Below are 15,316 nucleotides of genomic sequence, written 5' to 3'. Positions count from 1 at the left end.
AGGTCTCATTCTCCCCTCAACAGGAAAGCTGACATCCATGGGTTTCATTTCTCAAGATCATATGTTAGCTGGCTTCTCCAATGGGCATCCTTGGCAAAATATTGGCTGGTGGAAGGAAAAGAAAAGCCAGGGTGTTCCTCCTCCCTGTCTGCCTGAAGTGTTGTCTCTGGCAGCAGCTATCTCTCCTCAGCAGCTTCTGCTCCTACCAAGCAGTCCCACTGATGAGGTATTTAACGGTGAAACTAGCGCTTGGGCTCCCTTTGACCTTGTAGTAGTGGCTTCGTTCTGTTTCTGATCTGTGGATTGTCTTACCATGTCACATTTGGCGTCTCAGCTCAGTCCTCACCTGTGTAATCACTTCACTCCATTAAATTTTTTTGTGTTGTAATAATTGAAGTGGTTTCTGCTTTCCTGGAGAGACTTGTCATGGATAAATAGCCATTGATAAAATAGTTTGATACATAACAAGGACGTTCACAATGTAATAAGGAAGAATTCTTGAACTGAGGGTAAATGGAAGAAAAACTGATAAAACATTACATCTTACAATTTCATTTTCTTGAAATAAAATTATTCCTAACGTGTTAGGTATGGCACAAGATTTAGGAAGGTATCATTAAATAGTTATAGCTACAATGATTAAAGCAGGAATGTAAGTGAACCTTACAAAGAGATGACACAAAGTAGACAGCTTCCACCCAAGGCCATCATAATCCTGGTTATGGTTATAGATGATAGAATGGTGTTGAATTATTTTTGTCCAATCAAAACCATTACTAACACTTCATGTTATACCTGAATTAACATGACAAGTGGAATAAAACAATCTACATCTAAGTTAATAAAAAAGGCAGCTTAGGGAATATTGGGACTTGTTTTCTTGGTCACGCCTGAAAAGTCTCAGGTTATGGTAACAAAGTATATTCTAGTCCCTTCTTATAGTATTTCTAATTATTCTTGCCTGTCTCACAGTCATTTAATGTTTATTTCCAGTGTCTCAAATTCTTCAGCACAACCATTGTCCTGGCAGATGTTTCAATAAGTGATTCAATGAAAAAAAAAAAGAAAAAAAGAAATTTTGCCATTTGACACAAACTGAAAATCAGGTCTTCACAAATGAAATCCCATCTTCAAGAAGAATCAACAACAGAGGTGAAAGTCTGGACAATTCTTAATGATATCTTGCTGCTTTGACTGAGTGAAGAAAAAAATAACGATTAAGTTTTACAAGTTTCCACACTCCTACGAAAAGACTAATATTCTTTAGCCATGGTAATAAGAAGCTATCAGAACTATGTTTAACTTCATTCAATCAATAAATAACTTACTTTATTAAACACACTTTAAAAGCTAGCCAACCAACAGTGTCCTTATTTTTGAAGTAGCCAATTAGGAATAAATTTTCCCCAATTAATATACCTCTGAGGACCAACCAAACAAAAATAGTCACACCCAAGTAACCATACATTTACAGATGACAACCCATTCATGCTTTCGAACATCTGCCAATCCCTGAACTCCCTAAAACCCTATATAAAATTAGTAGTTTGCTGAACTAGAAAGATTTTGCATAATTCCAGCATAATATTCCCTTACAATAATGAGGGAAAAATTCAACTTTACCTTTTTATATTGGATACTGTATGATGGTCTCATCACCCTTTGACATCCTTTAAATATCCCTTTAATAAATGAAAAAATCTTTGGAGACTTTTTTCTTTAATACATTTCCCTAGACGACACAAAAAATAACAACTTAAATTAGCTTTGTTATGTAGAACTAACACAGACATTTAGCTTTCAAATAAAGTGATATGGTGCTAAATATTTTTTAAAGTTCACTAAAATTTTTAAATTAGAAAATCATTCATGTCAGTGTTTTGGGGGTAAGTATTCTGGAGTCAAAATCAAACAAGATTTTATTCTGGCAAATTTTTTAAGTAATAGTTTTTATGTTTTCAGCTTAGTGCTTTCACATAGCTATAAGATTTTAAAATTCAACATATTTAAGTAAAACAAAACTAAACTAAAACAGTCCACCCATTTCTTCCATCCCTCCCTCTTGCAAACATCAATATGTTCTCTTCATTATGACTTTATTTTGTTTTGTTTTGTTTATTGTTTTTAATTTTTTTTATTTTATTTAGATTTTACATCTATGTGAAATTATGCAGTATTTGTCTTTCTCTAAGTAATTTCACTTAGCATGATACCCTCAAGTTTCATCCATGTTGTCACAAATAGCAAAATTTCATTCTTTTTTAGCCAAGTAGTATTCCATTATGTATAAATGCCACAATTTCTTTATCCATACATTTATGAATGAAAAAAGATTTTATATGAATCTTAGCTGTTGCAAATAATGCTGCAATGAACATGGGGATACATGTAGCTTTTTGAGTTAGTATTTTTCTTTTTCTTTTTTTTTTAAGATTTTATTTGTTTATTTGAGAGAGAGAGAGCATAAGCAGAGGGGAGGGAGAAACACACTCCCTTCTGAGCAGAGTGTCTAACATGGGCCTCATTCCAGGACCCTGGGATCAGGACCTGAGCTGAAGGTAGAAGCATAACCAACAAGCCACCCAGGCACCGCAGTATTTTTATTTTCTTCAAACACATACTCAGAAGTGGAATTCCTGAATCATAAGGTAGGTCTACTTTTAATTTTTTGAGAAGGCTCTGTGATCATTTCTATTGTGGTTATACCAATATACTTTCCCACCAATAGGACACCAGTGTTTCCTTTTTTCTACATTTTTGGCAACATGTGTTATTTCTAGTCTTTTTGGTAAGAGCCATTCTCATAGGTGTAAGATGATATCTTATTGTGGTTTTGATTTGCATTTTTCCAGTGCTTAAAAATGTAGAGCATTCTGGGGTGCCTGGGTGGCACAGTCTGTTGGACGACTGACTCTGGGTTCCTGTTCTGGTCATGATCTTATGCTTGTGGAATCGAGCCCTGTGTCTGACTTCTGCTGAGCACTGAACCTGCTTAAGACTCTTTTCCTCTGCCCCTCTCCCCTCTAAAATAAATAAATCTTTAAAAAATTATATAGAGCATCGTATCATGTATCTGTTGGTCATCTGTATGTCTTCTTTGGAAAAATTGTCAATTCAAATTTTCTGCCCATTTTTTAGTGTTTTTTTTGTTTTGCTTTTGCTTTTGAGTTATAGGTTTCCTTTTATAATTGTAGTCAATTTGATGAAAGCATTACATTCTTCATTTTTTGACATAATATAGGCCAAATAACTTGTTGACTAATATTTAGAATATTATTCTAACCTCTATTGGTAAATAAAAAATAATAAAGTCCTATGAAAAAGCAAGATATATCATTACTATAATGAAGTACACCATAAAGGTAGCACATTTTCTTGATTTTAGATAAAGATATATGTATGTAATATGTATATAATTTCATATTTTGTTTCTTTCTAGATCAGATACAAAGGAATTAAAGAGATAATAACTTTTTTGGCCAAAGATCTTCTATTAACTGGAAGAACATTTGTACTATCCCAAACTTCTACTGGCTTCAAGATCAGCAAAGCCTTTATGCCTCTCTGTTATTTTCTTCTTAAATTTGACTGGATTTTTTTTTTCCATTTTTTTCAGTGTATGTGTAAAAAATGCCTAATTCTTTTATTTTTCATGAGAGTCATATGATGAAGTATGCTTACCTCCCCACTGATTTCACAAAATGCCCAGATGGCTGAAATAGGGAGCAATAGCCAGAGACAGAGAGAAGCAAAGGCTGGGCCTGAGGAAGAGGAGGAAGCTGCTGAGGTCACAACTTACTACAGCTACTTCATTCCTAATGTAAGCAGAGAGATTTAGAGAAATGAAAGGAGATAATAGAAGATGCGACCCTTAACAAATAGCAATAGGCAATAGCAATATTCCTAAGTATCAGTAGAATTAATTATATCCCATTTGTATGCAATTATATCATAATAATATAAATAAAATAATTTTATTTTTGCTTTATTTTTAATTTTTAAATTTTATGTTTACACTAAATTCATCTTATATACTTGTCTCTTAACATTGCACACAATTTCAGAATTTTACTTATTTATTATTTTTATTGATTTGTTTGAATCACCTCCTACTTCTGAAGATGGAATCCCTTCAATTTACCAAATGTATAGAAAAAGATAAAAGACAGTTCATAAAATATAAAGGGTAAAGGTCAGAGAAATGCCCTACCCATTTCAAAATATCTTGATTAAAGAGAAATATAGAAACTAAGTTCTGTAATCTTTAAATGTTCTTTCTCCAGAACAAAAAAAAAAAAAAAAAAAAAAAAAAAAAAACAAGGGAAATTTTAGTACCAGTACAAAGTTTTTTTGGTCCCTGAGTGGAAATAAATAAAAATTTTAAAATGAGGAGACAACATTCAATGTAATAAATTAGTGCCATGATAACACTTTTTATGACAATGCAGAGACATTCCACAGAGGGCTGTTGTCTTTTATCAGCCGTGTGTGAAAACTTAAATAGTAATGTTAAGGCATAGTTCTGTTAGAAAGGCAATTCTAATAGAACAGAGATTGTGATGATGTGGTCCAGACATACAGATTTGTGATGTTAAAATTGAGAGAATGCAAGTAATAGTTTAGAAATCTCTTAGGCTTTCCTTTTTATAAATCCTTTGTGTCGGTCATGCCTTAAACAATATTGATTTTTCTAATTACAAAATTAATACAGGGACTTCCAATTCAATATTGTTGATTAAATGCTATTTCTTAAACTTTATTATCTTCCAAAAGTGAAAGGCAATAAAAATCTTTACAACCTCGAGGAGGAGACCCAGGGAAAAGACAACAGCAGATAAGAGAGGTCAACAAATTTTTAAAAATGAAAATAAATGGAGGAGAGCTAACTGGCCAAAAAGACCAGAGGAAGCTAAGACTATTGTGCCTATTGAAAGGAGAGTGAGGAGTTCTTTATAGATCTTGGATATCAGCCCTTTGTCTGTAGTGTCATTTGCAAATATCTTCTCCCATTCTTTGAGTTTCCTCTTTGTTTTGGGTCAACATGGACAGGACTGGAGGAGATTATGCTGAGTGAAATAAGTCACGCAGAGAGAGCCAATTATCATATGGTTTCACTTACTTGTAGAGCATAAGGAATGACAGGGAGGACATTGGGAGAAGGGAGGAATGAGTTGGGGGAAATTGGAGGGGGAGACAAATCATGAGAGACTGTGAACTCTGAGAAACAAATTGAGGGTTTGAGGAGGGGAGGGATGGGAAGTTGGGTGAGCCTGGTGGTGGTGGGTATTATGGAGGGCACGTATTGCATGGAGCACTGGGTGTGGTGCATAAACAATGACTCTTGGAACACTGAGAAAAATAAAATTACAATATTAAAAAAAGGAAGAAGAAGAAAAAAGGAGAGTGAGGAGAAAGAAGCCAGTTTTCCCTGGAGGATACTGCATAGCACCTAGTGTAACAAAAGGCAGGAGCCACAGGGCATGTAACCAGAGATGGCTAAGAGTTTCTGTAATAAGCCCTTGGGCATTTAGGTAAATCCTGACCACTCTCAGCAATCCAGCCTTCTCAAACTTTAGCCTTCAACCCAGCCAGCCAGCCCACTCTCACTTCCCTCTCTCGGAAGACTCAGAGCCAGAGAATTTCAGGGCCACACAAAGAAGTCTCAGGGGATGAAGGGCTGATTTATAAACTAAGTGAGCAACTGATGGTTTAATCAGCCTTTAAGGTTCTCCATGCAAAATTCAGGCTCTTGCTATGACTATGGCAGAGCAGTGATTCTTGGAATAGTGGGTTGCAAATTTATAGGTTGTTGCAGTGATTGGGAGAGCACTACTGGGATTTAATGGGTAAGAGTCAGATTCTAGACATCTTCTCATGTATGAAACTCCCTCACAGTGGAGAATTAACCCACATCCCTAAAGACTTTCTGATATGGTAGTAGACAATCAAATAGGAAAAAGAAAAAGTTTTTAAAGCTGTGTGAATCTAGGACCTACCTACGTTTTTTACAAAACAACACTTTTTTAACATATAAACACAATGTATTTTGACATAACCTTTACAAAGACAGTATTTCGGGGATGCATTTATAAATTGAAGCTAGATAGAATATTGTTTGGTTTGGAGTTTAGTCAAGAATTTTTCATTTCATAAGATCACATCACCAAGACAAGTGCCGCTCATGATATTGATGATATCAGTGCTACTCAGCAGCACAACTGTATCAGTTTGTATTCACAGCTGTCCCCTTTAGAGATTCTCCAAGTAAGTGCAAGCATATAATTACCTCATTATGTCCACAGTAAGTGTAGAGTAGCCATGTCTGATGGTTTACACATTGAAATGCATATAATTTTATTATTAAATATTTTCTATTTCCTTTTTACTTTGTAGTTATGACATTATATTACTTTTGGTGAAGTTATATGCATCGATAGGGTAGGTCATACTACTATGCTTCTCATTTCAGAGTAATAAGTGGAGCTTTATTAATTATTTGCTTTAAAAAATAGTGGTCATTACTTCTAATAGGATTGAAAGCCACTTCCCTAGGATGAACTCATTAGTTGAAAATTCTTTCCCTAACCATAGTGACCAATCAGGATTTCAGTATATTATACTTAACTGTGGACTGTCAGTCAAATGTTATCAGATGTTTGAGAAAGCCTGTAGCATAAAAAAGAAAGACCAAAACAAATGAAACAAATAAGATGAGAAAAAAAAAATTCTGGAGAAAAAATATAAAACAAGACAAAAAAAAAAAAAACCCAACAAGATAATACTAGAAAAGGTTTTGTGTGTATGCACATGTGTGTGGGGGTTTGTACATACAGCAGCAGTTAAACTTTGGTCTGGAGGTCAAAAGAAACAAATAAGATGAGAAAAAAAAAATTCTGGAGAAAAAATATAAAACAAGACAAAAAAAAAAAAAACCAACAAGATAATACTAGAAAAGGTTTTGTGTGTATGCACATGTGTGTGGGGGTTTGTACATACAGCAGCAGTTAAACTTTGGTCTGGAGGTCCTAGGGAGTCCCACAGCCTTTTTAGGAGTCTTTCATTTTCATAATTATAGTAAAACATTATTTTCCTTATTCATTCTGATACTCTTTTTCAGTGGTTACATAATATATGATATCATAACATGTTGAATATAGAATATGAATATAGAATATGAATATGAATATAGAATATGAATATAGAAGCAGTTATGAGTCCCAAGTACAATAAATGAAAAAAAGATTAATAATATATTTCATCATGCAATTACATAACACTGAAGGTAAAAAGAAGATCCTAAACTTGGCAAGAAAAATATATAATATTTATATATATATATATATTTATAATATATATATAGAATAGAAAAATCAGAAGAAAAAATGGCAACACTGAAACAAGGAAAATGGAGAAATTCTGTAACATTTTGAGTGAAGTATACTTCCTGCAGGAATTTTGTATTCAAACTATCAACTAAGTTTTTAAATAAAATAATGACAGTTTGAGGGCGCCTGGGTGGCTCAGTCAGTTAAGCATCCAGCACTTTGTTTCAGCTCAGGTCGATCTCAGGGTGGTGAGATTAAGCCCCAAGCTGGGCTCTGCACTTGTCATGGAGTCCGCTTGGGATTCTTTGCCTCTCCTTCTCCCTCTATCCCTCTTCCCTCCCACTCTGTTTCTCTCCTTGCTCCCAACTCACTCTCTCTCTAAAAGGAATACATACATACATACATACATACATACATTCTGCAGACAATATTACCAAATTTTCACCTCCCATACATATTTCCAAGAAAGACTCTAGAGGAACAGGCAGAAAACCAAGAGGTTTAAAATAATATATTCCGAAAATAAGGGAAGCACCAGAGGAGTGTCACACTGAATTCTTAAGGTCTGCAGCAGGCATGGATGGAGAGCACCTGGATAGAGAGAAGCTAGAGCATGGAGCACCAGAAAGTGTCTCAGAAAGAAATAATTGAACCTGTAGACTTCCCCTCATTGGGCACAAAATTGTACTTGAGAGGATATTTAATAATGTGAGGAAAAAATTGCCATATATAGAAAACTAATCACATTTAACAATGAGGGAAGCATTCACCAAAAAAATGAAAGGTTGAAAAGAAAGAAAAAATAATCATAATACAGTAATCTCAACTTATTTGGGCAATAAATCAATAACAAAAAAAAAAAAAGGAGTTGTGCCCTTTCACATCTATTTCTGTCAAAGTCTTGTGAACTTTCTGAATAATAGAAATGCAGATGAGGCCTAAAGATAGTTGTAAGAACCGTTAACATAAGTGCCCAGAGACTTAGATTCAAACATGCACCAATCTATGTGTATGAATTTCAGACCATTTTAAGTGAAAGTAGAAAGGTGTAATTTCGTATTTATGAAATTAAAATAAAATTTCACATGCTCTTTTATAGTATAATGATGATACTTCATACTTTTAATCAGACAATCTGAAGCACTCTATAAACATTAGCAAATTAAGTCTCACAATACCCCATGCAGTAGTTAAGAATAATCATTCATTATATACTCAATAGTTAAATTGAGACATCAAGAGATGAAGTGATTTATCTCAAGATCAAACATTCCTTGAGTTCTAGAGAAAAGAGTCGCCTACAATTTCAGTTTTCAATTTCATTTCGTCTACAATCTTTTGTTATAACTCTCAGTCTTCTCTTGCCAATTGTTTCACTGTAGAAAATATGCTGTGTTCTCTATTTACTGTCATTATCTAAATTTCAGGATTACTTGGCCACCTTGTTGGCTCATAAAGTCTCCATATTTCCCCTTTGGAGGATGTAAGATAAACTCACTCGTTATCAAATCCCCCTTTTGGGTAATTCCCAATGCATTTCTCATCAGAAGTTTTCTAATATAAGCATATTACCAGAATAACACTTTTGTTTAATAATTCCATGCTTTCAAAAATCCATTCAGTATTAATTAACCAGATATTAAGTGGTTTTATATGATAAGCACTACAGATTTTATTCTTGCCATCACAGATTTTAGTGTCTACCAGGAAAGACAGAAAATTTTTAAAAAGCAATTATAGTTAAGTCAGCCAAAGACTACTAAGAGAAGAAGTGGGTAGAAACTAGGCTGTGGAAGTAGGGCTAACATCATGTTATGCCACATCAAGGAATTTAGATTTTTCTGGAAAAAAAAAAAAAAAAAGGGAACCTCTGCAAGAAATCATGTTTTGATGTGAAATCCCACTCTGGCTGCAGTGTGGGTAGAGTGGGGAGAAAAGAGCAAGGCTGGAGGCAGGAGGACCAAGTAGGAAACTCAACTGTGGTCCAGAGTAAGATAATGGTAGACTTCACTGGTTTGGAGGAAAGAGCAGTGACAGTGGGGAAAAAGACATGTATTTAACAGAAATGAAGAAATGAAATCAGAGTAATTTTGACTTAATGTGAGAATAAATGAAAAAGAGAGAGACACAGAAAGCACAGAAGATTCCCAGCTGTCACAGAGTAAGAGACTATAGAAGAAAACAGAAGCGTCTACATTTGACTGTAAAACAGAAGTTAGTTTTGTGGAGTTCAGAAAATAAGATGAAACTGAAGTGCCAGACAAAAAACATAGAAGATGGAAGGGAGGAATATTGGAGTTAAAACATTTGAGTATTTTACATTATTGGGGAATAGAGTATTGAGAAAGTTAAGTAACTGCAGACTTCAAACATCAAAAAATTTTGAAAAGAATCATTAAAATAATATAAATATATAATGGTTATGTTTCAAGCCACAATTTATATGTAATCAAAATTGTTAGTTTTTTTTTTTTTTACACTGTCATCAAGAAAAAAAGGCTATATATTCTTTGCAGGCATATATAGAACATTCACAAAAATTGGCCATCTGCTATGTAAACTCAACAAAATACTCAATGCAATAAATTCAAAGAGATAGCATAGTAAACCCAAAGTTGAAGAAAGAAAATCATAAGGACTCAGATCAAAAATTCATAAAATGAAAAGTAAACATCTAAGTAAACAAAAACCAATAGAGTTGATCATCAAAAACTAAAAGATATTTCTCTGAAGATACTAGTACAATACTGAAAAACCTTTAAGACTGACTTAGAAAACGAGAGTAATGTTAACAACAATTATACATCTCTATATTTTGTTTATTTTATTTTATTTTATTTTATTAAGTGAGAGTGTACAAGCAGGGGGAGCTGGAGAGAGAGAGGGAGAAGCAAGCTCCCCACTGAGCAGGGACTTAATCCCAGGACCCCAGGATCAGGATCTGAGCCCCAGGCAGACACTTAACCGACTGAGCCACCAGGGTGCCCCTCTTGATTTATTTTAGAAAAGATGAGGTCATTGTAATTTTCTGTGATATGACTTTGAAGTTTTTCTGCATTGTATCAGGCTGGTCTCAGGCCGGCTTAAGGAAAGAGTCTCTCTAGTGTTTATATTCTTGTCATAGGAAACAATATTAGCTCATCTTGATCCAGAACCCAGGGTCCAATGGATACAGAAAAAATTTAATCTATCAGTTAGAAATACAGAAGTATATTCTGTGACTCACAGAGTCACCATGGAAAAGTGAATTTCAAAAAAAAAAATCAACAAATTCTGTCTCTCTGACACAAAGGGTTAACAAACTTTAGCAGTATTCTTCATCATAAAGGCATGCCAGAACATACCAGAGTGTTGCGATTGCACTACTCTTTCTTGAGAAAGTTCAATTCCTTCTCTTCTCACAAAACAAAAAGCATAAAGGCAGGAGTATGATTGTTCATTTGTTCATATATACTTTGCTTTAGATTCCCTCCCCTTTTCCAGGGCTATAGGCAAAAACATTTAGTAAATCTATACTACATCTTTATCTCTTTTTTTTTTTAATCTTTCCAATTCCTATTCCTCCATTTCTAAGCATTTATAACATAGAGGTGAGGAGCAATAATGGGCAAAGGGCATGAGAAAGGTGATATTAGGGCAAGGGTCAGCAAGTTTTCCTGAAAAAACAGTTTGTAAATATTTTAGATTTTGTGTGCTGTACAGTCTTCATTGGGACTACTCAACTCTGCCATTGTTGTACAAAAGCACACTCGGACAATAGGTAAACAAATGGGTGTGACTGTAATAAAAAAAATTATTTACAGAACACATTATGTTCTGTAAATAAACAGATTATTTAGCCCATAACCCTTATTTTGCAGGTCTGTTTTAGAGGAGGCAGAAAGTGCTGTGGTTTTCAGAAACAACAAAATATCTTCTTACTCTAAATATCGGAGACTGAATTTTTTTTTTTTTTCCAAACCAAAGACAAAGGCTTTATTTGAAATTGGGGAGAATATTTGGATTGCTAATATCCCAGTAAGGTACTGTGACTAATAATCAAGCCTTTTTTGTAAGAAGAATTCATGTTTGAGAAGAGGATGAGTCTCAGAGAAATGCATCCCCAAAAGTTGGGGAAGAGACTCATAAATGATGGAATAGCATTCAAACATGGGAGACTCAGGAGAAAAGAGGTCAGCTTACTGCAGAGTTTGGTCAAAACTCAGGACACTGCAAAGTGATACAAGGTTGGACAAGGTCTCTAATCCAAATAAAATCTAAGGGCCAATTTATAATAGCAGACTCCTCCTTGTCAGCTTGCTTTGACTGCTTTGACAAGTATCCCCTTCTTCAGATCTTTAATCCCACTGAGACATCCAGGGCATTGGACTTGAGTTTTCCCTGTGTTAGCCCTCTTCTTGTTCTCACTCCCCGACTCCCCTACTCAGCCTGTTTGAGTAACTTGCCCTAACATAAAGATCATTCTTCTGCATATAATTTTCTTTCCCTTGTCCTTTTCTCCTTCCACGTATTTCACTGGCCCATCCACTATCTGAGTTAAATCTAACACCTAAACCAGTCTTTGCCTTTATCCAAGTTTCTAATTCTGACAAGTCCTACTTTAAATTTATTACTGCCTCAAGTGAGTTCTCCACTCTGTCTCATAACCGTTCTGTATTCTGTAGTCAGTTCATTCTTCGTTCTCTGAGATGCCCTTTTCTTTGCATCCCAATGTCTGAGATCTTATGGACCACGGACTTAGTGACTTAAAGCAACATTAAGTTATAATCTCACTGTTTTGTAATTTAAAGTTCAGATGGGTTTGGCTAGATGCTCCGCTCAAGAGTCTCGCTAGACTGATAACAGGATATTAGGCCGGGCTGCAACTCTCTCCCAAGGGCATCTTCCAAACTTGCTGGATGTTAACAGAATTCGTTTCTGCAATTGTAGAATGGAGGTCCCCATTTTAGTGCCAGTTGTTGGCCAGGGACCACTCTCAGCTCCTAGAAGCCATCCACAGTTCCTTGCCAAGTGCCCCATAGGGCAGTTAACAAAATGGTTGTTTGATTTCTTTGAGGCCAGCCAGGTATAACCCTCTGATTTTCTGTTCTGAGACAATTTTTTTTTTTTTTTAAACAGAGCTAACCTCATTAGGTCAGGTCCACTCAGGATAATCTCTCTCTTTTCATTTAACAATAAACAATATAATCACAGGAGTGGTGTTTCTTCATAAGTCCCACCCATACTCAGAAGGGAGCATATGATATGAGTAATGGTCATAAGGAATCATCTTAGAATTCTGTCTACCATACTCCTCTTTCTCCCTCCAGGTCATAGTTTTAATTCTTCATTCATTAATTAAAAAAATAAAATAAACCCTCAGAAGAAAACTTAATCCTTACCTCTGGCAAGCTGACCAGCCTCTCTTTATTTAAGTCCTCTCTATATTTTTGCCTTCATGCCTATAGCTATAGAAGAATTGCCCATTTTCCTATCTAAGGGACACTCCACCTTTTGTACACCAGACCTTATCCCGACCTACCTACTAGAAGTCTTCACTACTCTGATTATTTCTCTTTTCTCCTGTGTCATCTGTTTTATTTCCCCAATGAACTAAATCTTCCTATCCACGTACAAGTGATCTGTAATATAGCCCATCTATAAATAAACCTCTCTTCTAAGTCACGTTCCCTTCCAACCATAACCCCATTTCTCCATTGCCCTTTAGAACAGACTCTCTAATTTAAATTATCTCAACTTGCTCATCTACTGTCCTCCCTAGAACTTTCTTAAATTGGACCTTTCTTCCTACCACACTTATCAAAGACATTCATAAAATCATTTTGCCAAATGTGCTGATCAGTTTTTAGTTTCCATTTTACATAAACTCTCACTGCATTTGTCATAGTTGATTACGTCTCCTTATTGAAACATTTCCATCTCTTGGGTTTCTGGATACCATTTATCCTATTTTTTCCATTGATGCTTTCTTCACTATCCTTTGTGACTCTTACCTTCTTATCCAAACCTCTAAATATTGTACTGGATATATAGTTATGATAATGCTCATAAAATACAACCCTAAAATTCAATGTCAGTCAACAATAAACATTTAGACACTTCATTTGTCTGTGAGGTTCATCTGATCTAGAATGCACTTAGCTAGGCTTACTCATGCACCTTGGGTTGACCCTGTATCTCCCATGCTCCTGCTGGGACAAAAGCTGTCTGGGCATATCTTCTCACGGTAAGGGTAGAATGTAATAGCAGAGCGGAAATGTACAAGTACTTTCTCAAGCTTTTGCTTTTATCACCACCATCATCATCCCATGGGCCAAAGAGAGTTTTAGGCCCAGAATAAGGATGTGATAGCCCAGTTACATGGCAAAGAGAATGGGTAAAGAGAAGGAAAGAGATATGAGGCCTTTAATGCAATCAGTCAGCCACATCAGCTCTCATCTTCATACCTTTTTTCTTCTTTGTCTATGCGAAGCACTTAGATGATCATATCATATTCCATTACTTTAAATATCACCCCTTTTGTGACTTTCAAATGCAGATTGTTATCTCCATACCTGAGCTCTACCTGAATTCCAGACTAATTTACCTAGTATTTACTTGGCATGTCAACTCCACTTGGATATCTAACAAATATCTCATACATAACATGCCCCAAACCAAACATTTGATTTTTTTACTTAAGCCTGCCCCTACTTCATAATTTTCTATCTCTATGCATGACATCATCTTTAACGTATATGCTCAAGCCAAAAACATTGAAGTCATTATTGACTTCTCCCTCTTACAGATTTACAAGTAATCTATCAACAAATCCTTCTGACTCCATTTTAAAATCTATTCTCCAGCTAATCACTTCTTACCAGCTCCCTTGTTGCCACCTAAACTGAGACACCTTCCTCTCTCATCTAAATGACCATCACTCCCATCCAACAGGTTTTCTTGCTTCTGTTTTTCCCCTGCTACAGGTTTTTCCATTTATTATCCAGTATGATGTTTCTAAACATCATAAATAATGTGTATCATTTAACTAACTCTCCTGAATAAAAATATCAAATAGTTCCCTTTTATTCACATCTAGACTATAGGACTATAGACTATAGGACATCAATGACACCTGGACTAAATGATATAAATCTCTATGTGAGCTTGCCTTGGTCTAACTCTCCAACATTATCTGAGCTTTCTTTGGTTTACCAATTCCATTTCACCTACAGTGACATCTTTACTGCTTTTCTAAACCAATAAAAATAATACCACCTTACAGTCTTTGTGGTTCTGCCAAGAATATTCTTCCCTGAGATACATGCAAGACCTCTTCTTACCTTCATTGAGGTAGAGAGACATCCTTTGGCCATACCATCTAAACTAGAAGCCACATTGTTTTTTATGCTTCTACTTGGCTCTGTATTTACCTGTACTACTACCACTACTTAATATCATACTATTTATTTGTGTTCAGTATCTATATTCCATAACAAAATAAGGCTTTATGATAGCAGCCACTTCCTCAGTTTTATTCAGTGCTACATCCCCTATGAATGGAGAAGTGCATGATACATGGGAGTACTCAGAAATATTTATTGAATATTGAATGCAAATAATTTAGATAACTTTGAACCTTTTTATCTGCAGGGCATCTCTACAACCCCTCTTTACCCTCTTATTTATACTGTTGATTCTGTTGGTTTCAATAGTAGTATGTAAGGAGTGAAGATTAATTATAATTAATAATCTAATTAAGAAAACTCATAACCATTTTACTAAAAATATGTTTTATACATTTCTTAACATATATGTATAAGAGTGTTTTCTCAGACGTGAAATTGCTAGGTTTTAAAATATGTGCATTCTCAGCTTTAGAATAATGCCAGATAGCTTTCCAAGTGATCAACAAAGGAATAGATAAATAAAGTTTATTCATACACAGGAATATTATATAGGAGAAAGTAAATGCATTAAATTGCTATGCAGCTATATAGATGAGTCTTAGG

At 35.0% G+C, this 15,316-nt stretch overlaps 1 long non-coding RNA gene across 4 annotated transcripts in view; it reads right to left on the bottom strand.

Annotated features, from left to right (window-relative positions):
- Positions 1-321: 321 nt before the first annotated feature.
- LOC116592378 overlaps positions 322-15,316 on the bottom strand; it is a 32,215-nt gene continuing 17,220 nt past the window's right edge. For 3 of the 4 annotated variants that reach the window (XR_004286470.1, XR_004286473.1, XR_004286471.1), the window contains 3 exons: positions 3,682-3,815; positions 1,624-1,732; positions 322-1,194 (listed from right to left, as the gene is read on the bottom strand). This is a non-coding gene — a long non-coding RNA (uncharacterized LOC116592378). The remainder of the gene's footprint in view (positions 1,195-1,623; positions 1,733-3,681; positions 3,816-15,316) is intronic. The other variant, XR_004286472.1, reaches the window with a different exon arrangement.

This window comes from Mustela erminea, chromosome 6, assembly GCF_009829155.1.
Source record: "Mustela erminea isolate mMusErm1 chromosome 6, mMusErm1.Pri, whole genome shotgun sequence".
Classification (NCBI taxonomy): Eukaryota; Metazoa; Chordata; class Mammalia; order Carnivora; family Mustelidae; genus Mustela; species Mustela erminea.
The sequence above is the reverse complement of the archived record's forward strand: the minus strand, read 5'-3'. Positions and strand labels throughout refer to the sequence as shown.